Here is a 16188-nt window from a genome sequence, read left to right as displayed (position 1 = left end):
ACTCGGGTGCTCTCCCATCGGTCAGCCTCGGCGGCGAGCTGCCGTGGAATAAGTCATTTTACTGTCGAGGAGGTGCTGCCTGAGCTCGACAAAGCAGTTATTGGAGAGGTGCTCCCACACAACAAGGTTAAAAAGCTACTCGTAGGTCGTTACGTTGCTCCCCTTGATCCACCCCTCGAGGGCTCGGCTAAAATAGTTCACGTATTCCACCCAAGTTGTACCCGGGATTCGGGTGCAGTCGCGGAACCTCTGGCGGTACATTTCGGGTGTTAGCCCATATCGAGTGAGGAGGGCGGCCTTCATGTGATCATAGGACGTCATTTGGTGATCCGGGAGCTGTAACAGGGCATCACGGCCTTCGTTGACGAACCTCCCCCATAGACCGGCTCCCCAGTCACTTCGATCGATCCGGTGAGAGGACATGGCGATCTCATAGGCCTTGAACCACTGCTGTATGTCGTCGTTTCGGTAGAACTCTCGGACGACATCTTTGGGAATGTGGACCTTTGATTCTGAAGTTCCTGGGGTGCGTGGTCGCTCGGGCACCCCCAGGTCCTTGCCTTGCTTACGTAGTTCTATTTCGGCTAGTTTGCGCTCGTGTTCATATGCCAGTCTCTTTTCTTCAAGCTCTCTTTGTCTTTGTTTTTCCTCCCGCTCTTCTCGGAGCCGTAAGTGTTCTAGGTTCAATTTTTGTTCCGCTAGTTTTAGTTCTCCATCCATTTTGAGCCGTGCCAACTCTAATTCATGCAGTCTGGTTTTCTCTCGCTCTTGGATCTCTTCCCGGGAGAGACCCGTTCTCCTTTCCTCGGAAGGAGCGGGGTTAGTTTCCGGGGTTTCGCTGTGTTGGTCCCGGGGACCAGCGGTGTTTACCTCTGCCCATGATTCTAGGGCGTGTTTAAAGTCATCTTTTGTGCTCAGACCGGTGGTAGCAATGCCCAGTTCTATACAAAATTGTTTTAATTCTCGATGGTAGTACTCCTCCAGCTTGTCCATTTGGAATTTCACTGTAGACCCGCTCTCTTGGGCCGGCATTGTGGTTTAGTCGTGGGGTGAGTTGCTTTCTGTACGATTACGCGTTGGTTCGGATCGCGCCTCTGGCCACCAATGTTAGACGGGACCTGGAGGGTCGGCCGAGGACAAGGGGAGAGGTCTCTGGGGAGAGCCGTCTCCAGCGATCGTACAGACAAGTAACTTCCCCCCCACAGAATAGGCACCACACAAGGATAAGATTTAACGTTCTTTATAAGCAATCTTGAAGTACGGTAGAATGGTACAAGGAGGTCTGGACTCAGGGGTCCCCTCGATTCTAGTCTCTTGGATGGAAAAGGGGTAGCGGGACAGTCTTATTACCAATCTGGTAGTTACGATGAGAGGATGGGTAGCTCACAATCCTCGAGCTCGGCGTTCTTGAAGGACGGGTTGCGGCAGCGCCAGCAGATCCCGGAGTGGTCGAAGGTGGCAACGGTCCGCGGCAGCGCCAGCAGGTCCCGACGAAGATGGTAGTTACAACGGGTCGCGGCAGCGCCAGCAGGTCCCAACGAAGATGGTAGTTACAACGGGTAGCGGCAGCGCCAGCAGGTCCCAACGAAGATGGTAGATTGCAGAGGGCCGCGGCAGCGCCAGCGGCAGGACGACAGTTCACAAGGCAGGGCTGCGGCAGCGCCAGCAGTCCGTCAAGGATGAGTTCTTCTCGGTGTCTCTCGACTCCAGGATACAACTGCCTTCCTGCTCTGGAGCTGCCCCAGTTATAGGTCTGGCGCCCTTTGATGTCCGGACCCTCGCACTTGGAGGTCGGGAGGTCCGGGAGGAGGGAGTCCAGACACCCAGCAGGGGGGTGGAGCCAGCGCCCGGGGAGGCTGGGGGCGATCGGCACCTGGCGGGGGAGAGCCATCGACACTTCTTCCTCCCATTGACCTGCCAAGTGGTCCGTTCACCTCCTGGGTGGATGGTGGTGCCGGGCTGTCGGGGCCTGGCCAGGCCCAGGGTTGGGGTCGAGCTGAGGCCCCGCGGCCTCGTGGTGCAGTGTCCAAGATGGCGGCCGGGCCGGGCAATGGTGCTGACAGTGGCCCGGGCCGGTAATACAGAGATGTCCAGGAGCACGGTTTGCGAGTTGCTTCTGTGGGTAGCACCTGGAGAGCCGGTGCCCGGGCCCTGTCGTGCGGGGAGGGAGCGAGCCCTTCATGTGGCCTGTCCAACAGTAAACCTATAGAATTTGAACATGGTAGGTTTCCTTTTTTGCATTCTTGTACCTGCATATAGTACCAACCTGTCGATCCACAAGCAGTCAAAGAGCAGCTCGAAATGATATAGAATATTACACCAGAAGAATAACCAACAAGAGACCATGCTAATGAAGGCTTGCTGAGGCCCAAACACTCCATCATGTAATGGGCCTAGGCATGAATATAGCACGTTACAACGTGTGCTTTTACTACACAGTAGGAAACAACGCGGTCGTTACAACGACCGTGTTGTTACAACACAAAGCCATTATTACGCAAGTCATTACATCGACTTGCAGTAGATGGCGCTGTAACAATAGGAATGTATAATTTACTATTCCAACTCCAGCCTACGCAACAATAGGGAACGTGTTGGGATAGTAAACTATACTATTCCTTATGTTAGAGCGCCATCTACTGAAAGTCGATGTAATGACTTGCAAAGTAATGGCATCGCGTTGTAACAACCACGTTGTAAAGGCATCCTGGTCTAATGACCGTAATCTAAAGGTTGTTTACCCCCTATGTATACACCCCAGACAATATTTACCGGCTTCCATGAGTTGACAAGATGCATCTTCAATGCTTGCAATTTTGAATAGCTCCCAATAATTGATTAAACGACTTAAGTCTTACAAGCTTACACAATGATTTCAAAAACAAACCATGAGGGGTTATTAAACAGCTCTGCTTTAAGGAGTACCTTGGTATGGTTCAATCCAAAATTTCTAGGCATCAGCTAAAAAAAAATAAGATTTACTGATAGGATTAAAATTGTGAGAGACTTATTAGACTCCACTGGCTAAGAGTTTACCCACACTAAAATCCGGGAGAAATAATCAGCATCCTATGCTTTGAAATAGGTTTTTTTGACAAAGAAACAGCCCATTGCGACAGTCCATAGATAATGAGAGCACAATTTAGTTCAACTATTTATAACTTAGCATCTCAATTTGGCTGTGTTTTGATAGACTACTACACTGATGACAAGAACTCTTCAAGCTAAATGGCATTCAAAACATGGGACTTAGGAGCGTGAGCCGGTCAGCAAACCAGATGGCTGCCCGTTAGTTTTCTTCCGCGGGAGCCAAGGATTTTTTTTCTGTCACGGTCAGACGGTTTTGGCTTGCCTGTGTGTCTCAGAGGCCGAAACAGGGGATGGAAATGACAGAGCGGCAAGGTATGCTTTTGAACTCTTAAAGGGCTTTATTTTTACATAGGTTTTGCCTGCCGTTCCCGCCCTATCAGGAATCAAGCCGCCATTTTGAGTGGTTTTACAGTCTCTCAGAACTACAATGGCATGAAATCGTGGCATCAAACAAATTAAGGTACCCCCTATGTATAATTTGTAGGTCTGGGAGTAAGATGAAACAGACTACTATATTACAGAGAAACTCCCACCGAACCCAAATTCCTTTTCCATAGGCTTAAATCAGCTCTATAGGCCACTCACTGCCACACGGATATTTGTTTAATCTCCTTAGGTCTAGAATTGGCCTCCACTCTCCCAAAGTTTTCTTTATCAGAAAGAAACGTGACTGAAAACCTTTTGCCACTTGGGAGTGAGGTACTCTTTCTATAGCTCCTTTCTGGAGCATAATTCTGCCTTATTCTTTGAGAAGAGTGAGATGAGGTGGAGATTTCTTTAGAGGTGGGTGGGGCGGAGGATCTTTATAAATTCCAAGTATGACTAAATTTGACTATGCCCAGTACCCATTTATCTGAAGTAATTTTCTTCCATTGGTCGTAAAGTAGAGAAATATTTGAAGTCCTGGGGCTGAGGTGTGGCCAAATTGTTGCAGGTGCTGGGGAGGAGTCACTGCTTTGTATTATTGTCTCTGACCTTCTTGGACTGTTTTCTCCTGTTTTGCTGTCTGCAGTAAGCGGCAGCAGGGGGGCTCTATATGATTGTTGTGGCTAATGCTATATCTATAATAAGTCTGGGGCTGATATTTTTGGTAGTTCCCACAAAAGGAGTAAGACCCTCTGCCACGGGTGCCACAAAAGGGTGCTTTCCTGTACTGAAGCAGACCCAAGGTTTTAGCTGTGTCAATGTCCTTTTTAAATTTTGTAAGGCCTCGTTTTTTTATCATTCGGCAAACATTCAGGTCTGGAGCAACTTTCCGATCTTGCAGCGCAGGGAAAAGATCTTGAGTTTCTATCGTAAGAACTGAAGGTCTTGCTGAATCTAGAGCAGGCGGAGGGGAGGGTTGTCTTTGAACAGAACCTGCTGCAGTATGAAAACTGGTATTTTAGGTCTGCAGCATAGCTGTAAAGTCCTGCACTAATGCCACAGGCATTTGAACCATAGGCTCTTGACTTACTTGAGGCTTTTCCATAGGTTGATAATGAGTGCCATAATACTCATCCTCATCTTTGATTTTAAAGTCAAGTTCGAAAGGGGCTGTGAGATGGACTAAACAGCCCACTGTCCTCAGATTCATCCAAAAAATGGCTAGGAGGCAAAGGAGATACATCTGAAAGGTTTTGCTAAAAACGGACGCGATCGTAGAGGAGAATCTGGATGGCAATATTAGCATTATTAGCAAAGAAGGCCTTCTCTGAAGTGGCGTCAACTAGATGATAGTCAACAGTGACACAGACAACGTCGATGTTGACATGACCTCCATCAACGTTGATGTAGTCATCGAGGCCATTGACGGACCATCGTCGACGATGTCGTTGTCGATGCAGTGGTAGTCGTCAACGGTGGAGACTTCGACAAGGGAGGCACCATTGGCGATGAGTGTCGCCGACTGGAGAGACATCGACTGAGGAGAGACTGTCTTCATCGGTGGCACCGTCAAGGTGGAATAGCCGACAGCAAAGAAATTCTCGTCCACTATGGCACAGTCTTCGTCAATGGTTCAGTTGACGAAGTAAGCGCCGACAAAGTTGGAGGTGTTTTTGTCGTCTAATATGTTTTTTTCCACAACGTGGATGTCCTGACAGACTTGGACTGAGTCTTGGGCAGCTTTTTTGGGGTGTTTTTGAGGTAGGTTTTACCCCAAGATTTCTCTTCAGAAGAGAATAGCAGCATTTCTTTTTAGAGGTAGAGTGCAAAGTCTCATGATGGGATTTTTTGAAGATTTTTTTAAGTCTCTCAAGAGATTCTTCAGACCTGTCCCTATTCTTAGTCAGCTGGACTGACACATGAGAACTACCACTGCCTTCATCATCTGACAGATGTTTTTGCTTTTAGCTTCTCCAGCCAAATAGGCAGTCTACCTTCCCTGTCCTTAAGGGTTTTAGAGGAAAAGGTCCTGCAAATCCTACAGTCCCTGACCTTATGAGCTGGGTAAAGGCAATAAATACAATCCTTGTGGGGATCTTCAAAATGTAGCCTCTTCTTCCAACATGACCCACACGGCTTGAATAATGCTTTTCTAGAAGTATCAGACATTCCGTACTCACAAATCCAACAGATGCAGAGCTCAGGAAGACTCCTTGTCACACGACCTGTAGTAGAAAATCTGAGGGACTCTATGGAGTGTTCTAGAGGTTGCTGGAGCCTGATTGGCTGTGTTTAAACTTTGGTTCTTTTTACAAAAGGACAAGGATGGGCTACCACAGTGACTATGTAATCCATTATAGCCTATTATAACAAGTTCATTATTGCTGTGAATATACATTTAATTTTACTGTTAGACTTTCACCTGGACGGCGGGGACGATTCAAGCAGGTCAATCTATGAAAGATACAATCTATATATATATAAAAACGAAAGTATGTCTGTCTGTTTGTCCTTTATGCATTACTACACCATTCATCCGATTGGCATGAAACTTTGGGAAGTTGTTGAGTACACTCCCGCGAAGGTTTCGGGCCCTCATAATCTTTCCAATACTGAACATTTACAGTTTCCGGTGCAACTCGCTTTTGCAATGACCATCAACAAAGCACAAGGACAATCGCTGCAAGTGTGAGGACTAGATTTGGAGAATCCGTGCTTCTCACATGGACAACTGTATGTGGCAAGCTCACGTGTCGGAAAACCTTCTGATTAATCTTTCGAATGCTGAAATAGACAGCGAATTTGCGAGCATCGTCGACAGTTATAACCCCCAAATGGAAATCGATTGGTCAATCTACATCAGAAGCACGAAAGAAAAAGGCATTACGAGCTTCAGAAATAGACTAGCAACGCGAAGCAAGATTAGAAGCTGTTCGAATACAAACTGCTTAAGTCCGTAATCCTCAACCGAACAACAAGAATCAAGATTGGAAGCCGATCGAGTACGCACTGCTCAAGCCCGTTCTTCTCAAACTAACAAGCAACGAGAATCAAGATTGGAAAACTATCAATTACGCACTGCTCAAGCCCACTCGAATGAAACAGGAGAGCTACCAGAATCAAGATTGGAAGCCAATCGAGGATGCACTGCTCAAGCCACACTTAGAAATGTTTTCCAGACTAAAATGAATAAGTTTCAATAACAATGACACAATGTAAATTGAATGTTATCATAACAAGTTTCCTTGAATTTCCTTTCTTCTGAGATCGCAGCAACGCGCGACGGGTAAGCTAGTACTGGATAAAATGCAAAAGTCTTTCTAGAGGACTAGTTGCTCCAGAGTTTTAATTCATGCCTCGCAAGCTGTTCACCCAGACTTGATAGAATTCACTTACTTCTCTCCGGCGCATGCCTCTCAATCCAGAATAGGTATCAATACTCCTAATGACAATCCCAGTCTAACAGATGGAGATTTAACAATGTATTCTACAAGACAAACAGTTTACAGATGCATTTTCAGATTTTATTCAAAAAATAAATTTATATTAATCTTACTGTTGATTACCAGATTAAATTTATTTGGGATGCATATAAAGCGACTGCCAGGAGTTTTATTATAGACTATGTTGCAGCAAAGAAAAATAAACTAAGGATTCTTTGCAACTGCTTAAACAAATCAATACATTGGAGCATGATTTTTTCTCCTCTAAAAAAACAGATACTCTGCCCAAATTAATTCAAGCTGAGTTACAGTATATCAAACAATCTTGTAGTGATGCATGTGGTACCTTACATAAAATCAATGCAAAAATGTTTGGTGGTCGTAACAAAGCAGGGAAAATGTTGGCTAATTATTTGAAAATAAAAAAACACAAATATCTAAAATTCTTGTTATCACAGACAAAAATGGATCTAATCACACCACTGATACAACATTTTTAGAATGTTTTATACAGTGCTACACTAACCTATATTCAGTTGAGTTTTCTCCTACAACTGACCAATTAGATACCTTTTTCCAATCTATCCCCAAGTTTAATGTTCACACACTAGACCTCTCTGAGATAGCTGAGACGGAGCTCAGCTTTAACTACCTAAAGATAAAGCTCCTGATGGTTATGTTAATTTTTATTCTCATTTTGTACCTCTCCTACTTCCAAAACTAGCTCTCTTAATTTCCCATTTTGTTACTCAAGATTGCACACAAGGACCCTTTTCACAAGCAATGCTTGGCCTGCTTCCCCAGAAAGGTAAAGACTTAAAGCACAGCTTTCCAAACTGTCGCGCCCCATACGTTGGTGTGTCGCGGGATGCGATGCGATGACGTCTGCGGGCCCATATGAGGGAAATGCGACTGGAGCCCTACTCATTAATTGCGACGTGCAAACGTGCGAGGCGGAGCAGCAGCGGAGCGGAGCCTCATCGTCCGGAGCTCGATCCCACAGTGACTATACAGAGGCTCAGTGGGGTCATTGTCGGAGTCCCAGTGGCGGTCTCAGCGGCGGAGTCATTCGGGACTGGTTAAAGCGAGAGGCCAGTGGAAATATTGACCCCTCCTCCCCTCCGGGACTGCTACGGTGCCTCCCACGGCTCTGCCCTGAGCGTGCATCCTTGTTGTAAAACAGTGGCATCGGAGCCATTACCCCACCATCCCAGGCACTCACTCTGAATGTAAGTGTATTTTGGCATTAAAAAATGGCTCCAAACTACAGGCATTCGAAAAAATATAGTAGGAAGAAATGGTTTCTAAGGCAAGCATGGGCCGTGCTGACATGCACTGGTGATTTTAAATGGCTAATTCACCATTCACGTAAATTGGTCACCTGGGTGGGTAATCCTGTCGATCACTGCTGGCACGATGCAACTGCTAAGGGTGTTTCAGAGAGATCTGAGGAACTGGCAAGCAGAGTCCGAATTGCATCAGACGGAGAGCCAGGCTGCGACTGGTGTATCACTGAGCAAGCCGAACTCCGAAACTGGGATACACCTAGGTACACTCAGAGACCCAAACACTAAGTGCAAACAAATGAACATCTAAGTCTAAACCAAAATACTTTTTCCGGCCTCAGCACGTTTAATACCAAATAAAACAATTTTTTTTAGCACGAAGGATGTGCACAGGACACATTCAGGTGTGCCTTCATAAAATACATGTGCAATTTATTGTGTTTAACGGACAAAATATTTTCGACAGAAATGCATATTACATATAGCCGTACGTGCATACCCGGCAACACTCCGGAATAAGGAGGTAAACTACTGAATGTAATTTGGAAATTAATTTCCTCTGGCCTTCTTCTAAATTTGTCGGATGTTGACATGTATGCAAGGCATAGTTAGTAAGTGGAGAGGGTGATTAGCACAACCAGGCTGAGAGTTAATCCAGAGAATTATTGGTGTCCAGTATGAAAGAAAAACCCAGCAGAAAGATATTTTAATGGAAGGCTATAACAAACACATAAAACAAAATGCACATATGCACTGCTGCAGCCACACGCGAGTACCCACAATTACTACGCGTACGCTTTATGGCTTGTGAATGATGCAATTTGAAAGAAGCAAGGACTATGGGCTCTGGACCGGGGTTTGGTAGGCGCTGGAAGAAAAATGTTGCCATTGCATCAGCAGCTACAGACGACTGTTTTTGCTCCTCTGTATAAGGAAGACGTTACTTCCTGCAACATTTTGACCAATGTTCCTTGCTCACGTTTGCATGTAAAACTTGGTCCTTCTCTTCCTGTGCATACCCGGGGCCGGCTCTAGGGTGGTGAGATCGGTGCCATTGCACCGGGTGCTGACTTTGGGTGGGGCGCCATGTTTATTGTTTTCAAAGCACCTGATGCCACGTTTCTTGACCTAGCAAGTTTCAAGCATCGTTAAAAATGTCACCAAAACTACGGTGATTAATGTTCTTTCTGGAGAAAGACCGGAGCCTTATCTGGAAGTGGACATTTTGACTCGTAGCGCAGATGGCTAACTATGCCTGCTGCAAAGAACTTGCCCCTGCTCTAATGCACACTAAACATACGTTAGTGTGTTGCGCGATGTGATGACGTCTGAGGTCCATATGAGGGGAATGCGACTCACATTACCGTGTCCCTGGAAAAAATGTTCACAAAAAGATGCGTCACCAACATGGAAAGTTTGGAAAGCTGTGACTTAAAGAATGGGAATTACAGTCCATCTCTTTTATTAAGACAGACAAAGATATTTGCAAAGGGTCTTGCAATACGTATCAAGCAGGTTGTTCTAGCTTAAATAGACATTCATCTATAAGGATTTGGGAAAGGTCATTTTATTTCAGATAACTCCCGATCATCATCCATATGGCCTTTAAATGTGAAATACCCTGTGCGGCTATAACTTTAGAAGCTAAAAAAGCATTAATTGAGATTTTATGTTTGGCGCTTTGTAATGGCATGGTTTTAGCCACCACATTCTTAGATACATTCATCTTCTATACTCTCAGCCTTCCACTTCTATTTACGTTAATGGTAAACAGTCCTCATATTTCAATATTTCGAGGTACTAAACAAGGCTGTCCTTTATCCCCTCTTTTTTAGGTCTCGCTGCGAACCGATCGCGAACCGATCGTCGCTGCAAGACTATTGTAATCATTTCTGCTTATGAGCCAAGGGAGACAGGAGACAAGTGATGTGCACGCGCAACCTTGCGGAATCTGATCAGGTCGCGCGCGTTCACAATCTCCTTTCTCCCATGGCTCCTTGTAAGCAGGCACGCACACACCCACACACAAAGAACCTCCCACCCGCCACGCACACACACACACGCATATGCATATGCACACACACACACACACACACACACACACACAGAACCCCCCCACCATCCCCTCCCCGTGGGCCTGAAACTACTGGCGGCACTACAGTGGACTCGATATATTCAGAATCCCCCCCGGAGCCCTCGCAGCTCAGCAAAGGAAGAAGGCCCCCACTCACCGGTACTCTTCTCCAGGTGGGGCTCTTTGCAGGCGGCGGTCTCTTCCTTCAGTGCGGGGCTCGCTAACCTCACGGGAGCCCCGCTAGCGCCGGCCGCCATTCTCCTCCGGCCCACACATCCCAGTGCGGGGTAGACTCCCGCTTGGGCTTCCGGTTTGTCTTGTCGTCCCACCCCCGGCCAGCCTGACTTCCGGCCGGGCGGCTCGTAGGTTTCAGTTTCGTTTTGAGTTTTAGGTGAATGCATCATATAGACCTAAAACGTCCGCCAGCAACAGAAACTGATGTCGCATCGTCTTGTTTTTATGGTGTGAACAACAGTGTTTGTGTTGATAACGTTTTTACAGGATGGCAGTGGAAGGTGTATTTTTCTTTTTTCCCCCTGGAAAATGAGGTGCATTTTCGGTTTCCTTGTCAAAGCAAGATGAAGTGAGAGAGACCCGCGCAACTTCGCAGTGAAGGTACTTTATCAGCTTGTAGGCGTTGCTTCTGTTTGTGATTGAACGTGAACAGCAATCTGCACTTCACGTATCTGTGCAAACAGCGGGGTCAGTGCTGAATGCCGGTGTCTAGTTTCACCTGCGCCTGGGTCAGATTTAGCCTTCTTCCTGGCACACTCAGGGCACTTGTCAAATAAAGCTGGCATATCCGACAGAAAGAGTGGGCAAAACTGGCTAAAACCCAGCAAAAGGAAGAGGAAGATCCCAGACGTCGAGTGAAACACTCAAAACACTTGAAAAGTGCCAAAAATTTAAGAAATACCCAAAAAGGGAGAGCTCAATGCTCCAGGGTCCTGCTAGCAGGAGCCGGAAAAAGAACTGAAAGTAAAAGGACTTTGGCTATGCTTCCTGGGATACAGAGGGTCTCTGGAGAGTTCCTTAAAGGCGCGGTATCCCTTTTCCAGACACATAATACCGGCCTATCGGGGCTTGTCTGTCCAACTCTTCATCTCTATCATTTTAAGGATTTTGGTGAAGGGGAGTGCTCTTTGAAGAAAACTTGGTAAAATGTGTAAAATCTGACATTGTTGGCTATCCTTTTCACTGTTTAGATGAAGTGGTGGCCTTTGTAACCTTGGAAGTGTTCGGTTGTATTATTTGTCTTGATTTTCTCTGAAGTGTCAATGCAGGACTGCAAAGAAGACATCTTAAGAGATTATTTTTGATTGCTCCGGGGTCTACGCACATGAGCGGGACTATTCACTAGATTATGACTATACACAGAGATCCCCTACTACAGAAATAAGGATATTGTCTGCGTAGAGTGATATTTTGTCTTCTACGTCTTCGCTCCATTTCAGTCCTCTGATACACATCTCGTCGTATCCAATGGGCTAGTGGTTCGAGGGTCAACGCAAATAATAAGGGGGACAGGGGACAACCTTGCCTTGTACCTCTTTGCAGGGAAAATGTACGGGAAGTGTGATTATTCACCCTAACTTGGCCCAACAAGTCCGTATAGAGTGAAGCCACCCATTGTCAAAAGCGTGGGCCAAAGCTAAACCTAGCTAAGACCTCAAAAAGATAGGGCCACTTTATAGAGTCGAACGCCATTGTGGCATCTAAGGACAGGATTACCGCATCTTCTTGCAGATAGGGCTGCCTACCCAGGACTTTATGGACTCGGCGAATATGGAGGGCGGTGTTCCACCCTGGTATATATCCTGATTGGTCGTCTTGAACCAGAGATGGGAGTACCGTTATGAGCCGGGATGCCAGAAGATTTGTCAACACTTTGGCCTCTGAACTGATCAAAGAGATAGGTCTGTACGAACCACGATACGCCGCTGGTGTTCCCGGTTTGCGAATAACGACTATGGAGGCCAATCGTTGGTCTAAGGGAACCTTCTCTCTAATTTCTTCATACACGTTTTCTAGATGGGGGGCTACTTTAAGTACCATCCCTTTAAGGAATTCAATGGGGATCCCGTTGGGATCTATTGCTTTTCCGAAGTTGGTAGCAAAGACAGCTTTGCAGACTTTGTCTGCAGTTATATCTGCAGCTAGGGCATCTGTCAGTATCGGATAACGTAGGTAGATTAATTTCCTCAAAGAGCTGACAAGTCTTCTGAGTAGGTAGTCCTAGAGGTATACACAGTCTCCAGGTGATCAGCAAATGCCTCCGCTACATCTTGAGGATCTATCACCCGCCTTCGATCGTCTTGTAGGATTTCAGGAACCCATCTCGCCTCCTGGTCTCGCCTTTCCAGCCATGCTAGCATCTTACGGGCCCGTTCACCAAGTTCGTAGACTATGGGGTATCTGAAGAACCGGCTTTTGCTTTTTCTCGTGCGAGGGCTTTATATTCAGACTGCTTGTTTCGGAGGTTACGGGCTGTGGCTTCAGTGGGAGAGGAGTTATGTGCCGTTTCAAGCAGGAGAAGATGGGTTTCCATCTGAGTCAGCTGTTCACCGTGTTTTCGGAGATACCCGATTTTCAAAGCTAGGGCGCGACCCTTAATTATGGCCTTATAGGCCTCCCAAATATTGTTTGCCGAGTCTACAGAACCGATATTCTCTGTAAAGTAGTATTCCGTTTGTTCTAGGTCTTCCTTGATATCGAGAATCGTGAGGAGCCATAGGTTAATAATTATGGGGCCTCAGGCTGAGCGCTGGTAGAAAGGGAGTTCAACCCCTAGAGGAGAATGATAGGAGATGTCCCGCAGGAGTACCTGGGGAGGTCGGAAATTAATAATGTCTGTGGAGAACGTAAAGAGATAGCCCATGCGGGACATGCTATTGTGAGCATTGGAATAGTGAGTGAAATAGGATTTACTGGGATTTAGCTATCTCCATACATCTGAGAGTCCCAAGGCCTGGGCGAAATCTCCCAAGGAGGTATTACACCTGGAGGATGGTTTTGGGGGGCACCTGTCTAGCTTATCGTCCAGTCATATTGAAGTCTCCACCCAGAATAAGAGTGCCCGGGGGAAGGTCAATAATTACATGACCTAGGCCTTGTAGCGCTGTTTTACTTCGTGCCGGGGGAGATAGGCTGAAACAAAGTTCAGTTGCCTGCCCTCCCAGGTCGCCTCCAGAACAGCGAATCGTCCCTGGAAGTCAGCCCAGACACAGGTAGGCATCAGTGCTAGGATTTTGCAGACAAGGATACCTGCGCCACTAGAACCAGAAGTGAACCCGGCATGGGCCATCAGTTTGCATCCCCACCTGTGGAGAGCTTTGCAGTTATTGCCCACCAGGTGAGTTTTTTGCAGCAAGACCAGGTCTGGCGAATGACGTTTGAGATATTGAAAGACAATCCCCCACTTAATTTTGCTGCCCAATCCATTAACATTCCAGTTTAGGATTGACAATTTAACATCTTTAGAATTCGCCATGGCTAGTGATTGGAGGAAACAACCGCGTAGCCCTGCGGCAGGGATTGTGGCAGAGTCAGCGAATTGAATGGTGTGAAATGGGGCGTGGCCGGAGTGATGGCGGGAGCAGCACTATATCAACCCACCCATCTGTCATCATGCATTGTTGTATGGCCGTGTGGACCAGTGATGATCTGCCTACTTGTGTGTTCTGTGCAAAGAAAACATAACAACCCAACTCCCAACTGCCCCACTCCTGAACCCCCATCCCCGCCGCCTTGCCAGTGGATCCGAACTATCCACTCCACAACAAGGCAGAGTCCCTGTCACCCTCCCTACTAAATGTGATGTGTTCGGCTAGCCACCTCCCTCCCCCACGCTTCAACATAATATTGTATAGTTTAATTAAACGTTGTTCAATACAGTCCAATCCGTCAATACATTACACGCTGGCTTCAAGACCTTGAGGCGTGCGTTCAATTCTGGCCGTCCGCTTCGATTAAATAGTCTGTATGAGCTCAGAGAATCGTTACTTGGGCAATGTTGGTGGTCCATCCAATAAGTGTAGAGCGCCAACCACCAAAACTGGGCGAACGCAATGCAGTCACATGATCAGAGTCAACTCACATCATCCTGGTCCCCCTCTGGAAGCCCCCTCCGGTCGTCAGAGGGGGGGCGGGGGGAGGCCTCTGGCCATTCCCTGGGCCGCCTCGGTGTCCTTTATCCGATTGTTTCCCAGTTCGGCGCCACCCCTCCACCCAGTCCCAGGCCTCCTCAAGGGAAAGGAAAAACAAAAGTTTTGCCATCTGACTACCTACAGTTTGGCCAGGAACAGCATTGAGTACTTCATGTTTTTGTCATGGAGGGCTTTTTTAACTGCTGTAAAGCTCTGTTGTTGTGCTTGAACTTTAACCGTAAAATGAGGGAAGAATGTGACATTTGCGTTATAAAATTTCACCAGAGGTCTAGCTCTAGCGGTCTGTAAGATAATATCCCTGTCCCGAAAAATTAAACACTCGAGCAATAATGGGTGGTGGAGAAGCTCCAGGTTTGGGGCGTCCCCCGGGGACCCGGTGAGCCCGCTCAATGGAGAAATAGCTTGATAGCCGTTTAGGTTGAAGTTTGAGGATTAGGTCTTCCCCAAAGAGGTCCACTGCTGGCCCCTCCATTTGCTCCGGCACTACGAGAATACGTACGTTATTCCTTCTAGCCCTTCCTCGTAGTCAACCAGGAGCTCTTCCATTTGTTTTTGTTGGCTTTATAGTTGAGCGACTTGGTCCCGATGGGTAGAGGTGTCAGACACTAGAGCCATCATAGTTGTCTCAATTTCTTCAACTCTAGAGTCCATTTTCTTTAATTCCGCTCTTATGAGGGTAACTTCGATGTTCACTGAGTAAACACGCGTTTCCAAGGACGACTGTACTCCCGCTATGGCCTCCATCACGTCCTCCAGAGTAGGGGATTTAGCTGGGGGGGAGAGGTTGTGAAGCCCTATGCTCATTGTCAGACGCCATGTCGTTGTCTGCCCCTTGCTTAGTCCAGGCAAACTTCGACAGTTGTTTCTGAACTTGAGTCTTTGAGCCTCGGTTAGCCATTAGCAGTATATCTGAGGCTAATGGCACCGCCGTTGAGGGGAGCACACCTGTAATGGCCGCTGCCAGCATGGAGGATAGGGCTGTCCACCGCCGGCCTGTCGGTTTTCCAGGTGGCTCCTAGTGGTCAGGTCTATAGTCTGGCGGGCCGGGTTGTCGATGTCCAGCCCTCCCTCCACAGCCCAACCAGGAGATCTCTTGCACTAGCACCAGAGTCCCCAAGGGCCAGGCGGGCCCCAGTTCTGTCTTGTAGTAATCGGAGTAGCGGCTCAATGAGGGGTAGATGGAAGGCCACAGGACACCCAGATTTGGCCTCCCAAGAAGCAACCCTTAATGAATCGGAGGTCTGTGCCCCCCCCAGAGGTGATGCCGACAGTTGACGTGCCCTGGGCCCACGAGCACGCCGGTTGGAGGGGTGTATTGTAAAGGCTCCCTATGTGCTGGGTCTCTGGCACCTGCCCCAGCTATATGTGTGGTGTGGTGTGGTTCGGGGCGCCCGGTGAAAGCAGGCCTTGAGTCCGTCTCGCTAAAGGTGAGTACTGCAGCCTTCCCCGGAGTTGGTGACGATGGAGCGGCCAACCCAGTAGTCCCAGAACGCAGGCCGCTCTGCCGGGGACTCGAGTGGGCTATACCTCCACCCTCCGCAACATTAGGGCGACATCAACGGTACCATGTGTTCCTCCTCCCCCAGCAGCCCCAACAGGCACCACCTCACCTTGGGCTCTCCGGACGAGACGGTGGGGTCTTGTGCATCTCAAGGGCCCACCAGGATGCCTCAGAATCCAGGTGCCCGGATACGGTGTGCCACCCCGTGTGGGAGCAATCCTCAGCAGGGTTCAGTCGCAGCTTCTCCCGGTCGTTTTCCGTT

At 47.7% G+C, this 16188-nt stretch overlaps 1 protein-coding gene across 2 annotated transcripts in view; it reads right to left on the bottom strand.

The window, feature by feature from the left end:
• Positions 1-16188, bottom strand: part of CENPI (centromere protein I) — a 508210-nt gene that overhangs the window by 81968 nt on the left and 410054 nt on the right. The gene's annotated exons all lie outside the window — the stretch shown is intronic.

This window comes from Lissotriton vulgaris, chromosome 4_1 (assembly GCF_964263255.1).
Source record: "Lissotriton vulgaris chromosome 4_1, aLisVul1.2, whole genome shotgun sequence".
Classification (NCBI taxonomy): domain Eukaryota; kingdom Metazoa; phylum Chordata; class Amphibia; order Caudata; family Salamandridae; genus Lissotriton; species Lissotriton vulgaris.
This window is presented reverse-complemented; position numbering and strand designations above follow the sequence as displayed.